This window comes from Salmo salar, chromosome ssa19 (assembly GCF_905237065.1).
Source record: "Salmo salar chromosome ssa19, Ssal_v3.1, whole genome shotgun sequence".
NCBI lineage: Eukaryota > Metazoa > Chordata > Actinopteri > Salmoniformes > Salmonidae > Salmo > Salmo salar.
Genome location: NC_059460.1, coordinates 44,424,898 through 44,451,877, shown reverse-complemented (window position 1 = coordinate 44,451,877; position 26,980 = coordinate 44,424,898). Strand labels below are relative to the sequence as shown.

Genomic DNA, 26,980 nt, shown 5'->3' with positions numbered 1-26,980 from the left:
TTTAGGTTGTGTTGTGTTTTGTTCATGTTCAAACAAGGAAGACCAAGTCATGTTTTTTAAAGGGGTAATCTGCAGTTCGGACAATAACAAAGCTGCCACTGATTTGGTAAACAGCTGAGGAATGGGGATGGAGAAATTGAACCACTCTCAAAATCCTAGATCAACTATGGATACAAGAACTGACCACTCATGATACAACAATTATAGTTTTAACCATGTTTTTGAGGCAATATAGAGTTTTTTACGTGTACTTTGTTAATAACAACCTTATATTTGGGGTTCTGATGGGGTGTGACAGTTGAACTAAGCTCATGCAGCATCTATAAGTTACATTCTTCAAGAAATATTGGGTAGATTTTAATAATTTACAAGGCCAATAACAGAGGTACCAATTGCAGAATGCCCTTATCTTAATGTTTACTTATGGTGTCATTGTCACATGTTGATCATTAAAACAATTCAGTCTGATCAGACTGAAATCAGTCTGATTTTAATTAATTCTGAAATCAGACGGGGAATATCTCGCTCTCTCTTGAATGCTATAGAATCTAGATCCTAGAATTGAGAAAATGTATGGAATATCATCCACATCAAATCATACACCTCTGTTCTGACAAAAGTAAAGTGATGTAAACATTGCATTTTACTAGTGTAGATTGGGGTTCTTTCACCTCTGGAAACTCCACTTTAGTCTGGAGTTCTTTCACCTCTGGAAACTCCACTTGAGTCTGGGGTTCTTTCCTGTCAGGAAAATCTAGCGCAGCCTAAGATAAAGTCCAGGGGGAAAAAACCCTTGGTGAAAGTAAAATCACTGTAGCTTTGTCCTCCCTCAGTGCCCATATTAGGACTGTCAGAGATCTGTCCAGGAGAGAGAGAGAGAAAGTGTTGCATGCCTTCTACAAGTAGGTTAGAGGTTGTGAAAGGGAGTATCCACTGTCTCCACCCACTCTTCTCCCACAGTTATTTTCTGGGACACTGCACTATACAACTTTATTTGATGGCAGAACATTCAGAGGCTGTAAGCTTGTAAGTACAGTATACTTACTTAGATCGTTGTGTGCTCGCCTGCCTGCCTGCCTTCCTGCCTGCCCTAAAGACACGCGTGCGTCAGGATTTGTTAGTCACATCACCTTGATGGACATTTCATGATTACTCTCAGGGTCTCAATCTCAGAAGGTTATTTTGTTTTCCTCGTCGCTAATGGCAGTCTGTGTTAGATGGTGAATTCACCTAAACTCTGGGTGTTTCTTTGGTAGGCCTACTATGGCTGTGGAGAGAGGAAAATGCATAAATGTGGAAAAGTTAAGTGTTTGCAGGTTGCATGTAGGGGAGAGGGATTTCGGGGCGGGGGGAGCCCCAGGTTGCAAATCAGAACCTCTCATACCCATTTTACAACACCAAAGTATTTTTTAACTCATTGATTTTCGCAGTTAAGTCTAAAAAGCTCTATTTTGCTCAATGTCTATTTTAAAGCTTAAGTGTGTATACATTACTGTATTTATACTTTGGATATTTCAACAGGAAAATAATTTAAAAAACTGCTTGAGTGGGACTTGAAAACTATTCAGATTCACCGAGAATTTATTCTGACCTGTTCTTAAATATCACTACAAATCCACAGTTGCCACGTCTACAGATCAGGGCTGTGGTTAATTCCAGTCCCTTCAAGACATAGGCCTACTGCTTGAATCATACAGTCTAGGTCCAATCTGATGTAGGTTAATGTAAAAGCTATTCATGTTTTGTGGTATTTGTTCTTTGTGCTTTAGGACACATGGCAAATGGCTTCTGCTGTTTCTGTGTCTCGGTTTGCTCACTTCTAATGTCCAGTCAAGAATACCAGGTAAACTGCACACTTTATACATTATTATGGTTGTTATGAGTGAGAAAGTTATAGGTTCAAAGATCATAGCCCCAAGACATGCTAACCTCCCCTGTTATTGGTATTGGTGAGGGGTTAGCATGTCTTGAGGGTAGGATCTTTGACCCTCTCATCATTATTCACAATTAATTTAGGAGTATTCATCATTGTGGTAGCAAACACATTATTGTAGAAGTGTTTAGAAACATATGCTGTTCTTATTTATAATAAAAGTGACTCCAAAATGGCACAATACATTATTTACCATTCATTTCTATTGAGCAGAAAATAACTGAAACACAACCAAAACTAACTACAAATGCATCCAACAGGTTTGAAGAGTCAAATCGCATGCTAGGAATATGGGACCAAATACTAAACCTTTCAATACTTTATTAATAAGAATCTTCATTGGTGTCAATAATTGTGAACGCTACCATGTTGAGAAAAAAAAAGATATTTGATTAAATGTCATTGTATTGTCATGTTCAGATTGAACACAGACAGTTTTGTAGCTTCATTGATGCTGACAGAGGTGTATAAATTCCAGTGGTGGAAAAAGTACCCAATTGCCATACAAGAAAAGATGCCTTTTAAAAGAAAATGACTGAAGTAAAAGGGAATGTCACTCAGTAAAATACTACTTGATTAAAAAGTATTTGGTTTTAAATATACTTCAGTATCAAAAGTAAAAGTTTAAATCATTTCACGTTCCTTATTTAAGCAAACCAGACAACAAGATTTTCTATTATATTTTTTTTTACTGCAAGCCAGGGTCACACTCCAACACTCAGCATATGCATTGGGTAGAATTCCCCTCTTATATTTTTGTGCATTAAACAAGGGTGGGGGGGGGGGGGTTCTACTTAGCTACAGTGCAGTCGGAAAGTATTCAGACCCCTTCCCCTTTTCCACATTTTGTTACGTTACAACCTTATTCTAAAATGACTTAAATAAATAAAAAATAATAATCAATCTATACACAATACCCCATAATGACAAAGCAAAAACAGTTTTTTTGTACATTTTTGCAAATGTATTAAAAATAATATCAGAAATACCTTATTTACATAAGTACTCAGACCCTTTGCTATGAGACTTGAAATTAAGCTCAGGTGCATCCTGTTTCCATTGATCGTCCTTGAGATGTTTCTACAACTTGATTGGAGTGCACCTGGGGTAAACTCAATTGTTGGACATGATTTGGAAAGGCACACACCTGTCTATGTAAGGTCCTACTGAAGACAGCGCATGTTAGAGCAAAAATCAAGCCATGGGGTCGAAGCAATTGTCCGTAGAGCTCCGAGACAGGAGTGTGTCGAGGCACAGATCTGGGGAAGGGTACCAAAAAATTCTGCAGCATTAAAGGTCGTCAAGAACACAGTGGACTCCATCATTCTTAAATGGAAGAACTTTGGTACCACCAGACTTTTCCTAGAGCTGGCCACCCAGCCAAGCTGAGAAATCTGGGGAGAAGAGCCTTAGTCAGGGAGGTGACCAAGAACTGGATGGTCACTCTGACAGAGCTCTGGAGTTCCTCTGTAGAGAACCTCTGGTTCTCTGGTCTGATGAAACCGAGATTGAACTCTTTGGCCTGATTGCCAAGCGTCATGTCTGGAGGAAACCTGGCACCATCCCTACGGTGAAGCATGATGGTGGCAGCATCATGCTGTGGGGATGTTTTTCAGAGGCAGGGACTGGGAGATTAGTCAGGATCGAGGGAAAGATCAATGGAGCAAAGTACAGAGAGGTCCTTGATGAAAACCTGCTCCAGAGCGCTCAGGACCACAGACTGGGGTGAAGGTTACCCTTCCAGCAGGACAATGACCCTAATCACACAACCAAGACAACACAGGAGTGGCTTCAGGACAAGTCTCTGAATGTCCTTGAGCGGCCCAGCCAGAGCCCGGACTTGAAACCGATCGAACATCTCTGGAGAAACCTGAAAATAGCTGTGCAGCGACGCTACCCATCCAACCTGACAGAGCTTGAGAGGATCTGCAGAGAAAAATGGGAGAAACTCCCCAAATACAGGTGTGCGAAGCTTGTAGCGTCATACCCAAGAAGACATGAGGCTGTAATTGCTGCCAATGGTGCTTCAACAAAGTACTGAGTAAGGGGTCTGAAAACTTATTTAAATGTGATATTGTTGTGTCATTATGGGTTATTGTGTGTAGATTGATGAGCGGAAAAAAACAATTTAATCAATTTTAGAATAAGGCTGTAACGTAACAAAATTAGGAAAAAGTAAAGGGGTTTGAATACATTCCGAATGCACTGTATATAACATCTAGTGAGTGTCTGTAAGGTCAGTGCAGATTGGGTACTATTAATTGACTATTTAGCTGTCTGGTTATTTTGCAGTCATATGTCTTGGTTGTAAAAGCTGTCTCGGAGCCTGTTGGTCCTTAGAGCCGATGCTCTGGTATCGTTTGCTGGACAGTAGCAGAGTGAACATGAACAGTCTATAGATTGGGTGGCTGGAGTCGTTGGCAATTTTTCGGGTCTTTCTCTGACACCGCCTGATATAGAGGGCCTGGATGGCAGGGAGCTCGGCCCCAGTGATGTACTGGTCTGTCCGCACCACCCTTTGTATCGCTCTGCTGTCAATGGCGGTGCAATTGCCACACCAAGCGGTGATGCAGCCACTCAAGATGCTCTCGATGGTGCAGCTGTAGAACTTTTTGAGGATCCAAATCTTTTCAGCCTCCTGAAGGGGAGGAGGCAGTGCTGTGTCCTCTTCATGACTGTGCGGGTGTGTGTGGACCATGTTAAGTCCTTAGTGATGTGACGCCAAGGAACTTAAAGCTCTCAAGCTGCTCCACAACACCCCTGTCAATGTGGATCAGGGTGTGCTCTCCCCTCTTTCTCCTATAGTCCACAATCAGCTCATTGGTCTTTCTTGACGTTGAGGGAGAGGTTGTTGTCCTGGCACAAGTCTCTGACCTCTTCCCTATAGCCTGACTCATCGTGGTCGGTGATCAGGCCTGCAACTGCAAACTTGATGATGGTGTTGCAGTCTTGCGTGATCAAACAGTCGTGGGTGAACAGGGAGTATAGGAGGGGACTAAGCACACACCCCTGAGGGGCCCCTGTGTTGAGGGCCAGCGTGGCAGAGGTGTTGTTGTCTACCGTCACCACCTGGGGCAGACCAATCAAGAAGTCTAGGATCCAGTTGCAGAGGGAGTTGTTCTGTCCAAGGGTCCCTAGCTTAGTGATGAGCTTGGTGTTAAACGCTGAGCTGTACTCTATGAACAGCATTCTAAGAGTTATTTCTCCTCTTGTCCAGGTGGGAGAGGGATCTGAGTGGATCTGTTGATGCAGTATATTAATTGGAGTACGTCTAGGGTGTCTGGGATTATGGTGTCGAAGTGTTTCATGACCAGCCTTTCAAAGCACTTCATAATTACAGATGTGAGTGGCACAGGGTGGTAATCATTTAGACATGTTACCTTGGATCTCTTGGGGACAATGGTGGTCAGCTTGAAACATGTTGGGAATGGGACAAGACTGGGACAAGGAGAGTTTGAAAATGTTAACCTGTTTAAACATTTTGCTCACATTGGCCACAGTCATCCGGAATGGCAGGGGCTTTCAAGCAGGGCACAGTGTTATATTCCTCGAAGCAATACTAAAAGGCATTTAGCTCATTTGGGAGTTCTGTGTCATAGGGTAGCTCATGGGTAGATTTCTCTTTGCAATCTGTTATTGTCTGCAAGCCCTGCCACATACGACAAGCGGTGTAGCCAGTGTAATAGTATTCTACCTTCCTCCTATATTGTCCTTTTGCATGTTTGATGTCTCATTGGAGATTATAGCTGGATTTCTTGTATGTGTCTATCTCTGTGTCCTGTTCATTGTAAGCGGTAGCTCTAGCCTTTAGCCCAGTGAGGATGTTGCCTGTAATCTGTGTTTTTTGGTTGGGGATAAGTTCTTATAGTCGCACTGGGGATGACATTGTCTGTGCACTTATTGACGAAGCCCGTGACTGTTGTGGTAAACTCCTCAATGTTATTGGATGAATTCCGGAACATATCGCAGTCTGTACTAGCAAAACAATCTTGTAGCCTCTTGTCTGTGTCGTCCGACCACTTCCATATTGAGCACATCACTGGTACTTCCTGTTTGAGCTTTTGTTTTTAAACAGGAAGCAGGAGAATGGAGACATGGTCAGATTTGCAGAAGGGACGATGAGGGAGGGCCTTGTGTCCGTTTCTGTGGGTAGAATAAAAGTGGTCTCAAGTTTTAGCGCCCCTAGTGGCTAAGGAAATGTGTTGGTAAAAGTGAGGTGGGACTGTTTTCAATCTCCCCGTGTTAAAACCTCTATGGGCAAGGCGTGCCGCTAGCGACCCACCCCGACAACATCCCGTGAAATTGCAGAGAGCCAAATTCAAATTACATAAATAGTAATAATAAACATTCATGAAAATACAAGTGTTATACATCAGTTAAAAGATTAACGTCTTGTTAACCTCTCTAGGGTATGTGGGACGAAATGGTCCCACCTAGTCAACAGCCAGTGGAATCGAGTGGCGCGATATTCAAATACCTTAGAAATGCTATTACTTCAATTTCTCAAACATATTACTATTTTACACCATTTTAAAGACAAGACTCTCGTTAATCTAACCACATTGTCCGATTTCAAAAAGGCTTTACAGCGAAAGCAAAACATTAGATTATGTCAGGAGAGTACCCTGCCAAAAATAATCACACAGCCATTTTCAAAGCAATCATATATGTCACAAAAACCAAAACCACAGCTAAATGCAGCACTAACCTTTGATGATCTTCATCCTAGGACATTATGTTATACAATACATGCATGTTTTGTTCAATCAAGTTCATATTTATATCAAAAACCAGCTTTTTACATTAGCATGTGACGTTCAGAACTAGCAAACATACCGAAAACTTCCGGTGAATTTACTAAATTACTCACGATAAACGTTCACAAAAAACATAACAATTATTTTAAGAATTATAGATACAGAACTCCTTTATGCAACCGCGGTGTCAGATTTTAAAATAGCTTTTCGGCAAAAGCACATTTTGCAATATTCTGAGTAGATAGCTCGCCATCACGGGCTAGCTAATTTGACACCCACCAAGTTTGGCGTTCACTAAACTCAGAATTACTATAAGAAAAATTGGATTACCTTTGCTGTTCTTCGTCAGAATGCACTCCCAGGACTTCTACTTCATCCACAAACGTTGTTTTGGTTCAAAATAATCCATAGTTATGTTCAAATATCCTGTTTTGTTCTTGCGTTCAAGACACTATCCGAACGGTGATGCGCAGACGCGTATCGTGACAAAAAAATGCAAAATATTCCATTACCGTACTTCGAAGCATGTCAAACGCTGTTTAAAATCAATTTTTATGCGATTTTTCTCGTAAAATAGCGATAATATTCCGACCGGGAGACGTCTTTTTCGTTCAAAGACTGAAAATGTAAAATGGACTCTTCACGCGCACGCCGTCTCATTGTTCTCAGATCGACCACTATCCAAATGCGCTACTGTTTTTCAGCCAGGGGCTGCAAAGTCATCATTCAACGTCCTGGCGCCTTCTGAGAGCCTATGGGAGCCTTAGAAAGTGTCACATTACAGCAGAGATCCTCTGTTTTCAATAAAGAGGGTGTAGAAGGTCAAGAAATGGTCAGAGAGGGCACTTCCTGTACAGAATCTTCTCAGGTTTTGGCCTGCCATATGAGTTTTGTTATACTCACAGACACGATTCAAACGGTTTTAGAAACTTTAGGGTGTTTTCTATCCAAATCAAACAATTATATGCATATTCTAGTTTCTGGGCAGTAGTAATAACCAGATTAAATCGGGTACGTTTTTTATCCGGCCGTGCAAATACTGCCCCCTACCCTAGAGAGGTTAATCCAGCCGTTTTGTCAGATTTCAAAAAGGCTTTACGGCGTAAGCATAACATGTGATTATCTGAGGACAGCGTCCTGCACACAAAAGCATACAAACATTTTCCAAACAATCAGAGTAGTCACGAAAGTCAGAAATAGCGATAAAATAAATCGCTTACCTTTGAAGAACTTCCTCTGTTGGCAATCCAAAGGGTCGCAGCTACACAATAAATGGTCCTTTTGTTGGATAAAGTCCCTCTTTATATCCCAAAAACTCAGTTTTGTTCAGTAGTCCACTGGCTCAAAGGCGGTCAAAACATGCAGACGAATATATCCTAATAGTACCGGTAAAGTTCGTTGAAACATGTCAAACGATGTTTATAATAAATCCTCAGTTTGTCAATTATCTAAAGAATCGATAATATTTAAACCGGACAATAGCGTATTCAATAAAAAGAAAAAAGAACAAAGGGCTTGCACACAAATCACACGCGCAAACCAGTACTACATGTTTCCATAGACCACTTACCAAAAGGTCTTATTCTTTGTCGTTTTTCAGAAAACAAGCCTGAAACCATGTCTAAAGACTGTTGACATCTAGTGGAAGCCATAGGAACTGCAATCTGGGCCCTAAACCCTTACATCGTCAATAGGCTTTCAATGGAAAACCAATCCCATTTCCTGGATGGATTTTCCTGGGGTTTTTGCCGGCCATATCAGTTCTGTTATACTCACAGACATTATTTTAACAGTTTTAGAAACTGGGACTTTTTTTTACCTCTCAAGCCCCCTCCTAGTCCCTTCACCTCCCTCCCTCTCTCCCCTCACAGGTTAATTGCATGTTGGTGTCTCAGCAGATGTTTTCTTAGACGTGACTCATTATTCTGTTACTCGCTGTGCCGATGAAGTCACACACACGCCAAGGACAAATAGCCTTAAATCTACAGTTTTATATAGAGCCATAGCTGAATGAACCTTTTTACCAATCCATATTTCTCAACTAAAAAGTAAATCCACCTTCAAGAAAAAAAATGTAAGAACAATTTAATGCGACAGACTTTATGACTACACAGGAAATAGAAAGCATCAACTGAATATTAAATGTGTTTCCTGTCAAGTATTTTAATTGTCTGTATTGTCTACTTGTTGAATGTTTGTGAAGTCTTGATTTGTAATTGTTTTTAATGTGTTATTAATTGGTGTTGGACCCCAGGAAGATTAGCTAGCGTTACAGAGTTAGCTAATGGGGATCCTAATAAAAAATACTAATTAAATTACACACACACACACACACACACACACACATACACACACACACACACACACACACACACACACACACACACACACACACACACACACACACACACACACACACACACACAGTTCTGCAGTTTGGTCCCAAGGATTCTGGTACCTATGCTATCATCAGAAGGTTTCCAGGTTTCTTTTATTTAGGAAAATCCTCTTTACTACTTCTGGATTCTGGTTTTAATATAACAGCTACTAACCCAGACAGACCCAGACGTATCCAAGGTCTCAGGTGACAGCCTGTGTGACAAGTTGTGGTGACTGATCTAACGTAGGCCAATTGGGGTGGCCAACTCTGGATGGCCAACTTCAAGAGCCCAACACTAACACATCTGTTTCAAATAATTGTGATCCAACTTTAAGACCTTGATCAGTAGAATATTAGAATCAGATGTGTTACTGTTAAAACGTCTGCACACACACCATCTGTGTTATAACAAGTCACAACTGAAAAAAATCAGTACTCTTGATAATCAATTATATTGTTATTCCAGCCCAACCTAGTTTAGTTTTCCCATCAATGTGACACCATGCAAATCTCAGATGACACTGTTTAACCCACATAATACTTTACTTTTGGCTAAAGCTCTGTGAAACCCACACTTATTTGATAGCACGGACGAGAAATTCCCTATGCAAAGCATACTTGGAACTGAACTGAACAATTCCATACAGTATAATGGTTTGACAGTGGCTATGACAATGGAAGACAATTGACTCTTCGCTAAGCCACGCCCCAGAATTGTGGGCAACCAATCGCAGTGCTCCGATGGATAGCAACTGTCGCTAACCAAGCCCCTGTTCGACCAGCCTTCAGACAAGCTCTAGATTTAAAAAAATCTTTATATGGCTACATAATTTAACAATGTACCAGGGGTACCTGCAACTGTGATTCTTAAAATGCAGAGCCTGTTGGAGTATTTTTCAAATCTGAAATGATACTTTTGTTATGTTGTTTGCTAGCTGGTTAGCCATCTCCACTGGCCACCATTGAAAATTCTACTAATACTAGCTATCTAGCCAGTTACAATTTTTCCCAATAGGCTTTATGCATTATACCTCCTCCAACGTTCTAATTTACTTCCGATCGGGTTGATGACTTCCGGAGTGAGTTCTGCTATTGTTTGTTTCATTAGCTTACTAGCTATCGTCAATGCATTTCTGACTGAAATAGTTTGCAAATGAGTACGTTTAAAATACAGCCCCGCGAAGGAGGTGCTAATGAACATTGTTCAGTGCCTCTGTGTTCAGTTTCAAATTTAATGGTATTGTGAGCTTCCATCGTTTCCTGGTCGATGTAGAAAAAGGTGGTTGGTGGCAGTACGTCGAGACAACTTTGCTGTCACCAAACACACAAAGGTGTGTAGTATACATTTCGTCGAAAGTGACTTTGTTGAGGGAAAAATTGGGGGGCGACAATACCTAAAAATAGGTGTTGTTCCTACTGTCTTCGCGTGGAACTGGCCCATTCAAAAGAGACCTGGTGTTTGGGGAAGATGACTGAAACCTCCTGCTCCGACTGAGGGGGATGAAGAACAAGGTGCGCTGCCTGTGGACTCTGCCGTCTCTGATCCGGTCCAGAGCATGGGCCAAGCCAGTGTAAATGTGTTTATTTGCTAGTAGCAAAATAATAATTTGTTTATCTACGACATGTATCAATCATTTGTGTTGTAGTGAATATCAATTTGTGTGGAGCTTGTATTGGCTTTAATTAGGCAATGAGTAACAGAGATGGGGGAAAGAAATCAAGTAAACACAGAATAGCCAGAATGCAAGATTGAATACAATTTTAGAAATGTGTAATTGATTAACTGAACTGTTGAACATTTGCTGAAATATATTTTTTTTAACAAACCTATTCTACTGTAGATTTCTTCACAATAACATCAATACTTATTTTTCATAAAACCACTAAACTTGCACCCATGCAGGGCATCCATTCAGGTGCGAGAGACACTTCTGCAAGTAGTGGTAAAAATTAAAAAAAGTGGTCAACCTTCTCTCTTATAGTTTTTCAAACCTGTAGATCTGTATATATCCTTTCAACTAGGATGTCCTCCTGTGCACAGATGACAAAGTCACACCAGCTACAACCTGTGAGAAGGATTTGACCTTGCACCTGCCAGTAGTAAGCATGAGATCAGTTCAACTTCAGCTCTCCATTCTGTATCTTCAGGTAAGGGCAGTCAACATAACTTGGTACATTTGGGCACTTGACCTCTAAGAGTCCAAAGTGTGGTCTCACACTGGGATCAAATATGATTCCATCTGGAGAGGATCCTAACCATGGAGCATCTGGGTGCACTACGAAGCCACACGGAAAGAAGTTAACATTCTTCAGTGTGCAGAACTCCTGTACAGCCACTGGCTCCATGGCTAGCCCCCTCTTCATCTCCATGGTCTGCATACCAGATCCCTTGAACATCCGCTCAGCTAGGTGGTCAACTGAGGTCTCACCCCGGACATGGCAAACCTCTCGGAAACGCGAGGATGTTATCCTCATTTTCCTGAGCTGATGCCATTCCGGGCTGCTGCTCTGCTCCCTTGTAGCAACCTCGACTTTGTGTGACATCTTGTAGGTTGTCTCTAATGCCTTGAGGTGGAACTGCTCCTGATGGCTAAGGACGTAAACACACTGGGAAGCCTGAAGCCTGTAGCCATCTAATGGAAGTATTGGTGGAGAAGTGGCATCGGCAATCTTCACAATTTCACGGGTCTTTGGCTGTGGAAGCTGATAGGACAGAACACTGCCGGCTTGCACTGGCCCAAAGGCGGACTCAACCAGGGGCACGTCAGCTGACATTTCCATTGTTGTCACAAGAGGGGCAGTAAGTGGAGAAGAGTTGGCATACATTTCTGAGACGCGGAGAAATGTATAAAGCGCTTCTTTTAAAACTACCTCCATATATATCATCATTAATTTCCACTAGATATACAAATTTTAAAACCAGATCACAGATGTGGATTACATTACAGACTCCTGCGGTCTCCACAGAGTTGGGTAGGACTGCCTTTAGTTCCTTTGCGCCTTATTTATGGAACAAACTGCAGATCCAACTTAAGTTAGACACTCTGGTGTCCCTTGCCCATTTTAAAAATGTTATGGAGGATCAATATGATGTTGTCTGTGATTGTTTCTGTTGAATTGTGTCTTTGTTTTGTATGTTTGAAATGTTCTTGTCTGTATGACTAAAACTGTACATGTCAACATGTTTACACAGGGCACAGCCATAAAAGAGATCCAGGTCTCAGTCTGTTTTCCCTGTTAAAATAAAGATTAAAAAAAATAATTTAAAAATAATTTAAAAAAATGTATCCATTGAGTGCTTTGTAGAGAGAACTTCTGCAAAACATTTTAAAACCTTAATATCAGATTGGAGAGATTACTATGACAAAAACTTTTTCAGAAACAGCACAAGCCAGAAAGTTAAAATAAAATGAATTAAAATATACAGATTTATAGATTATATATTTACCCCCAGGCTTTGTCCCAAACATTTGACATTATCATCTGGATACAATCACAAGAAAATGTTTTCTAAAATGTTTCCATTCTAGGAACCTCCAACTTACCTTATTCCATCAGCACACGAGTTAGTAGGTTTACGGAACTCTATCCCATCAATCGGACCTGGTTTCACACCCTAATTAACAAGGATTTACTGTTACATAGGCTGAATACTTTTCCTTTTTTATGGATATTGATAGACTCACAAGTGTTCTTGGCTTGTGCCAACGCTGTTCTGTGTCTGTGCAGCTGTGAACTGGTGGTGCAGCAGGAATGTTTAGTTGAGAGTAGTGCGCTGTCTGGTAAAGAAGGGCCACCAGATGATTGCACAGAGCACTTCCTGCAACACAGGAGCAGTGGCTTTTTACCACTATCACTGGTTCGGAGTGCTTTAACACCATCTGTGAAGATAAGTGAAGTGACTGAAGTGAGAAACAAGAATGATGCAGCCCATAAATAACAATAAACAGTAGTGTCTAATCTTATTAACTAGGGGCTCATTTAACTATAAAGGAATAGATTGTGTCTCAGTAACACAATTACCAAACACTGCATAAACAGATTTTAACAGGTTATTTGGTAAAGCGGGCAATTTTAAATTGGGATTGGGACCCATCATTAATATCTATCTACGGATAAGATTAAACGGTGACACTGTCTCCAAAACATTTTGACCATAATGACAGTGTCTCACAGGAGATGTTTAACAAGGTCCCTAGTAGCTATCTATAACCTTTCCCTACTCTCATGCTGTGCAGCTTTTCACTCTCACGGTGATCTGCCCTGTCAATGTATCTTTGTTAGATACTGTGTAGAAGACATGAATAACAATTATTTTTAGCTAGCAAATATAGCTAGCAAGCATAACTTAACCAAGCTAACGAAAATACACACATTCTCAGGTAGATTCTGTCAACGTTACATCATTTTACAAAGTTACTAGCTAGCTACAGATAATAGTTAAATTAGCTAGCTAATGATTGTAGCTAGTTAATGTTACATCTGTCACTGACTTGGTACTCACCTTCATAGTTGTCTATGTAGCTTCCAATATACATCTTGAACCCCTTTTCATTCTTGATAGCTGGAGTCTCTGAGGCTGATTTAACAATTCGATGTACATCATTAATATTAATTTGAGGCAAGTCCTGAAGACACCTAGTAATAAACTGCGACATAGTGGTAGTAACGTTATATCGTCGATAACAACTAGACTGACCGGAAATTGCCACCCCGATAGGAAGTGTGTTTAGAACGTTCGATCATGGAATGTGCATAAGGGCTATTGTTAACACACATTTGCTGAAATTACATCTCAGGTACTTAAAACTCTAAACACAAAACAGTTAGCCAATTTCCCCAAACCCCACAGACATCTTGCAAAATTAAACACAGCAATCAAAATCATGTACTCCGTGCTCAAAATTAAACTCTGCATGCAAATGAGACACACACACACACATCAAATGAATCTAACTTAGTGACAACCGAGATCACACTAATGTAACATATTCAAAACACTACTATCATAACCTATTTCAGTGTAAAGACTAATATTTTGTTGTTAAACTTGAGTCCACCTGTGGTAAATTCATTTGATTGGACATGATTTGTAAAGGCAAACTTTTTAAAATTAAAATAATATGTATATTTCACCTTTATTTAACCAGGTAGGCCAGTTGAGAACAAGTTCTCATTTACAACTGTGACCTGGCCAAGATAAAGCAAAGCAGTGCGACAGAAACAACAACACAGAGTTACACAAACGTACAGTCAATAACACAGTAGAATAATCTGTTTCCAGTGTGTGCAAATGAAGTAAGGAGGTAAGGCAATAAATAGGCCATAGTGGCAAAGTAATTACAATTTAGCAATTAACATTGGAGTGATAGATGTGCAGATGAGGATGTGCAAGTAGAAAATACTGGTGTGCAAAAGAGCAGAAAAAAACAAAAACAAATATGGAATGAGGTAGGTAATTAGTTGGATGGGCTATTTACAGATGGGCTGTGTACAGCTGCAGCGATCGGTAAGCTGCTCTGACAGCTGATGCTTAAAGTTAGTGAGGGAGAATGTCATGGGAATTATTTATCCTAATGATAATAATTAACAATCAATAAGCTTTGACTAATCCCCAAGGTTTGTAAGACAATGGGTTAATAATAATTAGGCAAAGACTCAGCATCTGCAAAAGGTCCGTACGGTTTATTCAGAGAACGTTCTGAAGTACAATTACACAAAGAAGTTCATTTTATGCTCACTCCCCGCTTACGCACATACCTTCACACAAACAGTAGATATCCTACGCACATCCATACACACGAACAGTAGGTGAATAGTATCCCTCCCCGGACTTCTCACCACTGTTAATCACTATCCAGCGCTGCCTGTTCCTTTCCCCCAAGATTAGGGGGACTTTGAAGGTTACTCCCTGTTTCTTCCAAGCCTCTTCAGGTCGGGTCACAAACACATGTCTACAGTTCCCTTAGGCCCACTAACACACACACATTTCTCTTCCTCCCGGGCCTCTACTAGACCTTATGGGACTTATGTTAAGTACTTTAATTATTCATCACACATGCTACATATCTACTAATTACTAATCAGTTATGTTTCAGGAAGGGATTCTTTATTCATTTACCTTTATTATATAATTTCCTTATCAGAGAAATAAGTCTCCAACTTGAGTGATTTTTGCAATACGTTCCAGTCATTGGCAGCAGAGAACTAGAAGGAAAGGCGGCCAAAGGAGGTGTTGGCTTTGGGGATGACCAGTGAAATATACCTGCTGGAGCGTGTGTATTGGTGGGTGTAGCTATGGTGACCAGTGAGCTGAGATAAGGCGGAACTTTGCCTAGCAAAGACTTGTAGATGACCTGGAGCCAGTGGGTTTGGCGACGATATGTAGCGAGGACCAGCCAACGAAAGCATACAGGTTGCAGTTGTAGGTAGTATATGGGGCTTTGGTGACAAAACGGATGGCACTGTGATAGACTGCATCCAATTTGCTGAGTAGAGTATTGGAGGCTATTTTGTAAATGACATCGTCAAAGTCAAGGATCGGTAGGATAGTCAGTTTTATGAGGGTACGTTTGGCAGCAAGAGTGAAGGAAGCTTTGTTGCGAAATAGGAAGCCGATTCTAGATTTCATTTTGGATTGGAGATGTTTAATATGAGTCTGGAAGGAGAGTTTACAGTCTAGCCAGACACCTAGGTATTTATAGTTGTCCACATATTCCAAGTCAGAACCATCCAGAGTAGTGATGCTAGTCGGGCGGCGGGTGCGGGCAGCGATTGGTTGAAGAGTATGCATTTCATTTTACTAGCATTTAAGAGCAGTTGGAGGCCACGGAAGAAGGGTTGTATGGCATTGAAGCTTGTTTGGAGGTTTGTTAACAGTGTCCAAAGAAGGGCCAGAAGTATACAGAATGGTGTCGTCTGCGTAGAGGAGTCTCTTAGAATCACCCGCAGCAAGAGCGACATCATTGATATATACAGAGAAAAGAGTCGGCCCTAGAATTGAACCCGGTGACACCCCCATAGAGACTGCCAGAGGTCCGGACAACATGCCCTCCGATTTGACACACTGAACTCTATCTGAGAAGTAGTTAGTGAACCAGGCGAGGCAGTCATTAGAGAAACCAAGGCTGTTGAGTCTGCCGATAAGAATAAGGTGATTGACAGAGAAGAAAGTCTTAGCCAGGTTGATGAAGATGGCTGCGCAGTACTGTCTTTTATCGATGGTGGTTATGATATCATTTAGGACCTTGAGCGTGGCTGAGGTGCACCCATGACCAGCTCGGAAACCGGATTGCATAGCGGAGAAGGTACGGCGGGATTCGAAATGGTCAGTGATCTGTTTATTCACTTGGCTTTTGAAGACTTTAAAGGCAGGGTAGGATGGATATAGGTCTGTAACAGTTTGGGTCTAGAGTGTCTCCCCCTTTGAAGAGGGGGATGACCGCGGCCGCTTTCCAATCTATAGGAATCTCAGACGATACGAAAGAGAGGTTAAACAGACTAGTAATAGGGGTTGCAACAACGGCGACAGATAATTTTAGAAAGAGAGGGTCCAGATTGTCTAGCTGAGCTGATTTGTAGGGATCCAGATTTTGCAGCTCTATCAGAACATCAGCTGTCTGGATTTGGGTGAAGGAGAAGTGGTGGGGGCTTGGGCCAGTTGCTGCGGGGGGTGCAGAGCTGTTGGCTGGGGTTGGGGTAGCCAGGTGGAAAGTATGGCCTGCCGTAGAGAAATGCTTATTGAAATTCTTGATTATCATGGATTTATTGGTGGTGACAGTGTTTCCTAGCCTCAGTGCGGTGGGCAGCTGGGAGGAGGTGCTCTTATTCTCCATGGACTTTACAGTGTCCCAAAACATTTTGGAATTAGTGCTGCAGGATCCAAATTTCTGTTTGAAAAAGCTAGCCTTTGCTTTCCTAACTGACTGTGTATATTGGTTCCTGACTTCCCTGAGAAGTTGCATATCGCGGGGACTATTTGACCGCAGACCCATAACGGACACAGGCAATGAGGCAGTGATCGCTGAGATCTTGTTTGAAAACAGCAGAGGTGTATTTAGAGGGCAAGTTGGTCAGGATGATATGTATGAGGGTGCCCATGTTTACGGATTTGGGGTTGTACCTGGTAGGTTCCATGATAATTTGGGTGAAATTGAGGGCATCTAGCTTAGAATGTAGGACGGCCGGGGTGTTAAGCATAGCCCAGTTTTGGTCACCTAACAGTACGAACTCTGACGATAGATGGGGGCAATCAATTCACATATGGTGTCCAGGGCACAGCTGGGAGCTGAGGGGGGTCTATAACAAGCGGCAACAGTGAGGGTCTTATTTCTGGCGAGATGGATTTTTATAAGTAGAAGCTCGAACTGTTTGGGCATAGACCTGGATAGTATGACAGAACTCTGCAGGCTATCTCTATAGTAGATTGCAACTCCGCCCCCTTTAGCAGTTCTGTCTTGACAGAAAATGTTGTAATTGGGAATGGAAATTTCAGAATTTTTGGTGGCCTTCCTAAGCCAGGATTAAGACACGGCTAGGACATCAGGGTTGGCGGAGTGTGCAAAAGCAGTGAATAATGCAAACTTAGGGAGGAGGCTCCTGATGTTAACATGCATGAACCCAAGGCTTTTACGGTTGCAGAAGTCAACAAATGAGAGCACCTGGGGACACACAGTGCCTGGGTTAACCTCTACATCACCAGAGGAACAGAGTAGGATGAGGGTAGGGCTAAAGCCTATTAGAACTTGTCGTCTGGTGCATTGGGAACAGAGAATAAAAGGAGCAGATTTCTGGGCGTGGTAGGATAGATTTAGGGCATAATGTACAGACAATGCTATGGTGCAAGTACAGTGGAGGTAAACCTAGGCATTGAGTGACGATGAGAGAGGTTGCATCTCTGGAGGTGCCAGTTAAGCTAGGTGCGGTCTCCGCATGTGTGGGGGGTGGAACAAAGGAACTATTTGAGGCATGTTGAGCGGGACTAGGGGCTCCGCTGTAAAATAAAACAATGAGAGCTACCCTAAACAACAGTATGCAAGGCATATTGACATTAGAGAGGGGCATAAAGCAATCCCAGGTGTTGATTGGGAGAGCTAAGACAACAATGGGTAAGACAACAACGGGTAAATGGCAATTAATGGGCAGAGAGGGTCAGTTAGCTACACACGGGGCCTGAATTTGAGGCTGGGGCCGACAGATAAACAAAATGAAGTACTGTGTTAATGAACAGTCCAGCAGGCATCAGCTGTGTAGCTGAGTGATCATAGGGGCCAATGAGCAACAATAGATGAAACAGGGAGTCGTTCTATGTAAGGTCCCACAGTTGACAGTGCATGTCAGAGCAAAAACCAAGCCATGAGGTCGAAGGTCCCCAAAAACACAGTGGCCTCCATCATTCTTAAATGAAAGAAGTTTGGAACCACCCTTGACTGTTCCTAGAGCTGGCCGCCTGGCCAAACAATCAGGGGAGAAGGGCCTTGGTCAGGGAGGTGACCAAGAACCCGATGGTCACTCTGACATAGCTCCAGAGTTCCTCTGTGGAGATGGGAGAACCTTCCAGAAGGACAACCATCTCTGCCGCACTCCACCAATCAGGACTTTATGGTAGAGTGGCCAGATGGAAGGCACTCCTCAATAAAACGCACATGACAGCCCGCTTGGAGTTTGCCAAAAGGCACCAGAAGGACTCACAGACCATGAGAAACAAGATTCTCTGGTCTGATGAAACCAAGATTGAACTCTATGGCCTGAATGCCAAGCATCACGTCTGGAGGAAACCTGGCACCAACCCTATGGTGAAGCATGATGGTGGCAGCATCACGCTCTGGGGATGTTTTTCAGCGGCAGGGACTGGGAGACTATGCAGGATTGAAGGAAAGATGAATGGAGCAAAGTACAGAGAGATCCTTGATGAAAACCTGCTCCAGAGCGCTCAGGACATCAGACTGGGGCGAAGGTTTACCTTCCAACAGGACAACGACCCTACGCACACAGCCAAGACAACGCAGATCCGGCTTCGGGTCAAGTCTTTAAATGTGGCCCAGCCAGAGCCCAGACTTGAACCTGATTGAACATCTCTGAAGAGACCTGACAATAGCTGTGGATGCTTCCCATCCAACCTGACAGAGATTGAGGTGACCTGCAGAGAAGAATGGGAGAAACTCTCCAAATACAGGTGTGCCAAGTTTGTAGCATCATACCCAAGAAGACTCATGGCTGTAATTGCTGCCAAAGATGCTTCAAAAAACTACTGAGTAAAGGGTCTGAATACTTATGTAAATGTATCTCAGTGTTTTATGTTTAATACATTTGCAAAAATGTTCCTAAAAAATGTTTTTGCTGTGTCATTATGGGCTATTGTGTGTAGATTGATGAGGGAAAAAACGATTTAATCAATTTTGAAATAAGGCTGTAACATAACAAAATGTGGAAAAAGTCAGGGGGTCTGAATACTTCCTGAATGCACTGTATATAGATTTGTTTTTAACCTCTACTGGATCGGTGTCCCCCCCGCAGTACAGTTGAGCTAACGTGCGCTAATGTGATTAGCATGATGTTGTAAGAAACAAGAACATTTCCCAGGATATAGACATATCTGCTATGGGCAGAAAGCTTAAATTATTGTCCATCTCACTGATACAACATTTTGAACAGTAATGCAATGGTTCATTGGATCAGTCTAAAACTTTGCATGTACACTGCTGTCATGTAGTGGCCAAAATCTAAATTGTGCTTAACTGCAATAATACATTGAGGCCTTTCGCTTGCATTTCAAAGATGTTGGATAAAACAACATAAAAAAGCATGATTTTTTTCTTTGTATTATCTTTTACCAGATCTAATGTGTTATATTCTCCTACATAAATTTCACATCCACAATCTTCAAAGTGTTTCCTTTCAAATGTTATCAAGAATATTTATATCCTTGCTTCAGGTTCTGAGCTACAGGCAGATAGAATTGGGTATGTCATTTTAGGCGAATATTGAAAAAAAGGGTCAAATCCTTAAGATATTTTTAAGAAGGTCATACCAAGGATGATTTTTCTATTTGATTTTGAATTTTAACACCAGTAGAAGTATCGACAAAAAAAATATTTAAAAAAATGTCAAATTCTTTTTGGCCTTACTGCTATTAGTCCATACAAAAGCATTCACTACATCGAGAACAGATAGTCCCCCAAAATATCAAAAGGAAGTTTGTTCTTAAATGTCTGTCCTATATCTGAGAGACATAAGAAAGAACAGGAAACATTTGTTATTTTTTTAAATATGTATTTAAACCCAAATCATGCGGACTCTACAGATGATTTTGTGAGAAAACTGGTTTTGGGATATCTCATGGTCTTCCAAACACCACTCTAGCTTCAAATCAAATCAAATCAGCTGCTTTGTCACCTTTCACCGCAGATGCTGTAGTGTTACGTAGGCGGATGCAGTGGATTGAGATTAATCCAATGCAAAAAAAAACCTAATATATCTAGCTTAAACTGATAGATTTTTGTGGGGACTCTCACGAAAACTTTGGTGTTCTCCGTTTTGCTCTATGACCCCCACAAGCGTATTGGGACTCGTCTGAAGTCGGTACAGCTAATCTGCCAACCTCTGTCTGTAGCTTCCAAAAAGTTTGGGCTACACTCTAATATGACTCATCTCTGGAAAGGTGAGACTTTTACGAACACGTACATGTTGATCACATACATGCCTCACAAGACTCATCTGAAGGTCCCCCGGTACCAGTTGAAAAAAATGAATGGAAATGAATGGAAAAATAAGGGGTTAAATACATGTTAAAAAAAAGTCTAATGTTTCCTCATCTTTCTTATGTCTCTCAGATATAGGACAGACACTTCAGAACAAACTTCCTTTCAATTTTTTCAGGGGGACTATCTGTTGTTCCATATAGTGAATCTGTTGACTCTCAGAGCAGCCTACACTATTTCATTCCAGTAAGAATGCTGAGCCACTACACGGCAATAGCACAATGCCAAATCTACACTGGACCATGAATGTTCCTGAGTAAATGTTCTTGTTGTGAAATTGTTACATTACTTGTTAGATATTACTGCATGGTCGGAACTAGAAGCACAAGCATTTCGCTACACTCGCATTAACATCTGCTAACCATGTGTATGTGACCAAAAACATTTGATTAAATCTACCTGAACATCTATGGCAAGACCTGAAAATGGTTGTCTAGCAACAACCAACTTGACAGAGCTTGAAGATTTTGAAAAGAATAATGGGCAAATGTTGCACAATCCAGGTGTGGAAAGCTCTTAGAAACTTACCCAGAAAGACACACAGCTGTAATCACTACCAAAGGGGCTTCTATTATTGACTCAGGGGATGCTAATGTAAATTCGATATTTCTGTATAAAATTTACTGAAATGTCTAATAAAATGCATTCACTTTGTCATTATGATCTATTATCTGTAAAAAATATATTTAATACATTTTCCATTCAGACAGTAAAACAACAAAATGTGAAATAAGTCAAGGGGTATTAAACATTTCTGATGTCACGCCCTGACCTGAGAGAGACGGTTTATTTCTCTATTTTGTTAGGTCAGGGTGTGGGGTGGGCATTCTATGTTTTGTATTTCTTTGTTTTGGGCCGAGTATGGTTCCTAATCAGAGGCAGCTGTCTATCGTTGTCTCTGATTAGGAATCATACTTAGGCAGCCTTTTCCCACCGGTGTTTGTGGGTAGTTGTTTTCTGTCTTGTGCTTTTGTACCTGACAGAACTGTGCCCTTTCATTTCCCTTTGTTATTTTTTGTTCGAGTGTTTGTTTGATTTAATAAACAAGTGCCACGCTGCATCTTGGTCCCCTCACTATGACAATCATTACATCTGAAGGCACTGTACATGATAATTGTTTGCTCTTTTATGCCCACAAGCCTTAAAATACTTGTCTGAAGGTAGTCCAATACCACTGCTGTAATATCCATAAACACTCAATATTATTAAAATGATGAACCGAAATTACATTTACGCTAACGGTTGGCCATAAAGAACTAGCTAAAAGCCACGCCTCCAACAATATATTAATAAAAAGGTTCAAACCCCTCCCCAAACCCCTTAACCCCTCACATTACAAAAGTTTCCAGTTTGAACTTTTACACAGAGGTTCTTCTGAGACCCTTTTCAGAGGGGTCACTCAAGGACCTGCAAAGGTTCCGCTGGTGTGGCAAACCAAAAGGTTCTTCCAGGCAGCTTTACTTCTAAGAGTGTACAGTCATTATTGCTCATCTTTATGAAGGGTGTTAATCATTTCAGGACACCACTGAATGATAATGTACCTATGAATGTGAATGTACAGTATATGAACCAGTTTATCAATGTAAAATTGTACTGGAACAATGCTATGATATGTTGCATGTTCGTTCATTGATATAGTTTGATATCCATTTATATCCTTTCATTCGAATTATGTTGCTTGTTCATTCATTCATGTCCTTGTTTGTTTTCCAGGGGTCAACATAACGTGTGAAAATCAATTGGTTAAAGCAGGAAAGAACCATAACCTGACATGTAGAGTGGATTACAGTGCTGAAAATAACAATAACTGTACAACTGAACGGTATTTCTGGAATCATAAATCAAAAACATAAAATGTACAATAGACTGTAACCTGAAGATTACCAAAACCTACTTTTTTGAGATAGAAAATGTTACCAAAGCTGTTGAGGGAAACTACACTTTTTCCATTAACACAAACTGTGGCGCAGGAAATGGCAAATTTTATGTTTCCGTTACTTGTAAGTACAATGCTAAAATACAGTGACCAGTGTGACATATGTTAAATGGGTTCATGTGATATGACCAGGAAAAGGTCCAGTAATTCAAATTAAATGTGATAATACAGTATTCATATACACTGAGTGTACAAAACATTAGGAACACCTGCTCTTTCCATGACAGACTGAACAGGTGAATCCAGGTGAAAGCTATGATTCCTTATTGATGTCACTTGTTAAATCCACTTCAATCAGTGTAGATGAAAGGGAGAAGACAGGTTAAAGAAGGAGTTTTATTTATTTAGCCTTGTGATAAATGAGACATGGCTTGTGTATGTGTACCATTCAGAGGGTGAATGGGCAAGACACAATATTTAAGTGCATTTGAACGAGGTATGGTGGTAGGTGCCAGGTGCACAGGTTTGAGTGTGTCAAGAACTGCAACGCAGCTGGGTCTTTCACGCTCAACAGATTCCTCTGGGTATCAGGAATGGTCCACCACCCAAAGGACATCCAGCCACCTTGACACAACTGTGGAAAGCATTGGAGTCAAGATGGGCCATTATCCCTGTGGAATGCTTTCGACACCTTGTAGGATCCATGCCACGATGAATTAAGGCTGTTCTGAGGGCAAAAGGGGGTGCAACTCAATATTTGGGAGATGTTCCTAATGTGTTGTACACTCAGTGTATAAATTCCATATGGGGCTTGATACTTTAACATTTGTGAGTATTCAGAGTGCTAACCTCTCCTTATTTTCTCAGTGAGAAATGAAAAACAAGAATTTCTGGGATCGTCAGGTCATCTATCGTCATTATCATCACTGTTCTGGGTGTTCTACTGTTTCTCATCTTAAGACTTAATAGTTCCTTCAGAAACAATGACAACACTGACTGTACTCCTGAAGCTACCAGAGAGGCCCTAAACCAGAAGCCTGCATAACTTTCAGTCTGGAGGAGCTGTGTGTGTGTGTGTGGGTGTGGGTGTTGGTGCTACTATCCTTGTGGGGACAGAAATATCTCATTTACATAAGTAGTCAAACTCCTAAGTCAATACTTTGTAGAAGCACCTTTGGCAGTGATTACAGCTGTGACTCTGTCAGGGTAAGTCTCTAAGAGCTTTCCACACCTGGACTGTTCAACATTTGCCCATTATTCTCTTCTAAATTCTTCAAGCTCTGCCAAATTTGCTGTTGATCATTGCTAGAGAACCATTTTCAGGTCTTGCCATAGATTCACTGTCTTCTTGGTAAGCAACTCCAGTGTAGATTTGGCCTTGTGTTATTGTCCAGCTGAAAAGTGAATTCATCTCCCAGTGTCTGGTGTATTGGATTTGCCTAAAAAAATAACACTTTGTATTCAGGACAAAAACTGAATTACTTTGCCATGTTTTTATTCAGTACTACTATAGTGCCTTGTTTCATACATGATGCATGTTTTGGAATATTTGTATTCTGTACAGGCTTCCTTTTCACTCTGTCAATTATTATTATTTATTTACCTTTATATAACTAGGCAGGTCAGTAAAGAACAAATTCTTAGTTACAATGACAGTCTACCGGGGAACAAAGGGTTAACTACCTTGTTCAGCTTGAGGGATTCAATTCAGGAACCTTTTGGTTAATGGCCCAACAATCTAACCACTAGGCTACCTGCCTCCCCATCAAATTAGTCAATTAGGTTAGTTTTGTGGAGTAACTACAATGTGTTTTATCCATCCTCAGTGTTCTCCTATCACAGCCATTAAACTCTGTAACTGTTTTAAAGTCACCATTAGCTTCATTGTGAAATCCATGAGCGGTTTCCTTCCTGTCTGACAACTGAGTTAGGAAGGACGCCTGTATCTTTGTAGTGACTGGATGTATTGATACACCACTCAAAGTGAAATTAGTAACACCACCATGCTCAAAGGGATATTCAATGTCTGCTTTTTGTTTGACCTAACTACCAATAGGTGCCCTTTGCAAGGCATTTGGAAAACCTCCCTGGTCTTTGTGCTTGAATCTGTGTTTGAAATTCCCTGCTCGTCCGAGGGACCTTACCAATAATTCTATGTGTGGGGTACAGAGATAAAGTAGTCATTTATAAAATCATGTTAAAACACTATTATTGCACACAGAGTGAGTCCATGCAATTTATTATGTGACTTGTTAAGCAAACGTTTACTCATTAACTTTTTTAGACTTGCCGTAACAAAGGGGTTGAATACTTTTTGACACAAGACATTTCAGATTTCATTGTTAATTCATTTGTAAAACTTTTGAAAAACTGTAACGGCCGTCGTTGCAATGAGACCAAGGTGCAGCGGAGGATGTGTTCATCATTAGGATTTAACCTGTTGGGGGTAGGGGGCAGTATTGACACGGCCGGATAAAAAACGTACCCGATTTAATCTGGTTACTACTCCTGCCCAGTAACTAGAATATGCATATAATTATTGGCTTTGGATAGAAAATACCCTAAAGTTTCTAAAACTGTTTGAATGGTGTCTGTGAGTATAACAGAACTCATATGGCAGGCAAAAACCTGAGAAGATTCCATACAGGAAGTGGCCTGTCTGACAAGTTGTTGTTCATCTTGGCTCTTTGTATTGAAGACTGAGGATCTTTGCTGTAACGTGACACTTCCTACGGTTCCCATAGGCTCTCAGAGCCCGGGAAAAAGCTGAATGATATCGAGGCAGCCCCAGGCTGAAACACATTTACGCTTTTGGCAAGTGGCCGATCAGAGGACAATGGGCTTAGGCGCGTGCCCGAGTCGACCCCATGCTTTATTTTCTTTCGTCTGTTTACCTAAATGCAGATTCCCGGTCGGAATATTATCGCTTTTTTACGAGAAAAATGGCATAAAAATGGATTTTAAACAGCGGTTGACATGCTTCGAAGTATGGTAATGGTATATTTAGAATTTTTTGGTCAGGAAATGCGCCATGCTCGTCACCCTTCTTTACCCTTTCGGATAGTGTCTTGAACGCACGAACAAAACGCCGCTATTTGGATATAACAATGGATTATTTGGGACCAAACCAACATTTGTTATTGAAAACAATTCACAAAAATTTTGCGGCCGGAGTCCGCATCTTTGGGGGGGGGTTTGTTCTCTATTTTGGTTCGGCCAGGGTGTTACATGGGTGGGCGTTTTATGTTGATTTTTCTATGTTGGTTTGTTTCTTTGGTTTGGCCGTGTGTGGCTCTCAATCAGGAACAGCTTTAGATCGTTGTTGCTGATTGAGAGTCATACATAGGCAGCCTGTTTTTCCTTTTGGGTTTGTGGGTGATTGTTTTCTGTTTAGTGTGTATTCCTGACAGAACTGTTTCTGGTCGTTTTTGGTTTACATTTACATTTGAGTCATTTAGCAGACGCTCTTATCCAGAGCGACTTACAGTAGTGAATGCATACATTTCATACATGTTTTTTTATTTAAAAAAAAAAAAAATTCTGTGCTGGCCCCCCGTGGGAATCGAACCCACAACCCTGGTGTTGCAAACACCATGCTCTACCAACTGAGCTACAGTTCATTGTGTTCATTCACTCCATTAACTTCTCTAGGGCCGGCGGGACGAAATCGTCCCACCTACGTAACAGCCAGTGGAATCCTGTGGCGCATTATTCAAATACCTTAGAAATGCTATTACTTCAATTTCTCTTCAAAAAGGCTTTACAAAAAGGCTCTTCAAAAAGGCTTTACAACGAAAGCAAAACATTAGATTATGTCAGCAGAGTACCCAGCCAGAAATAATCAGACACCCATTTTTCAAGCTAGCATATAATGTCACAAAAACCCAGAAGACAGCTAAATGCAGCACTAACCTTTGATGATCTTCATCAGATGACACACCTAGGACATTATGTTATACAATACATGCATGTTTTGTTCAATCAAGTTCATATTTATATCAAAAACCAGCCTTTTACATTAGCATGTGACGTTCAGAACTAGCATTCCCACCGAACACTTCCGGTGAATTTACTAAATTACAGAACTCCTTTATGCAATCGCGGTGTCCGATCTTTACATACACAAGCTCACAGGTTGTGTGGGAGTTAATGTAATGTAACTAGGTGTCACGTCCTGACCATAGTAAGTTGTTATTTTCTATGGTAGAGTAGGTCAGGGTGTGACAGGGGGTGTTTGTCTATGTTTTGTATTTCTATGTTCAGGTTCTAGTTTTG

At 41.2% G+C, this 26,980-nt stretch overlaps 1 long non-coding RNA gene across 1 annotated transcript; it reads left to right on the top strand.

Annotated features, from left to right (window-relative positions):
* The first annotated feature begins 929 nt into the window (after positions 1-929).
* Positions 930-23,890, top strand: LOC123729003 (uncharacterized). The gene is made up of 4 exons (XR_006760720.1): positions 930-1,026; positions 1,770-1,843; positions 22,543-22,829; positions 23,573-23,890. It is a non-coding gene; the product is annotated as an uncharacterized lncRNA (long non-coding RNA).
* Positions 23,891-26,980: the final 3,090 nt, after the last annotated feature.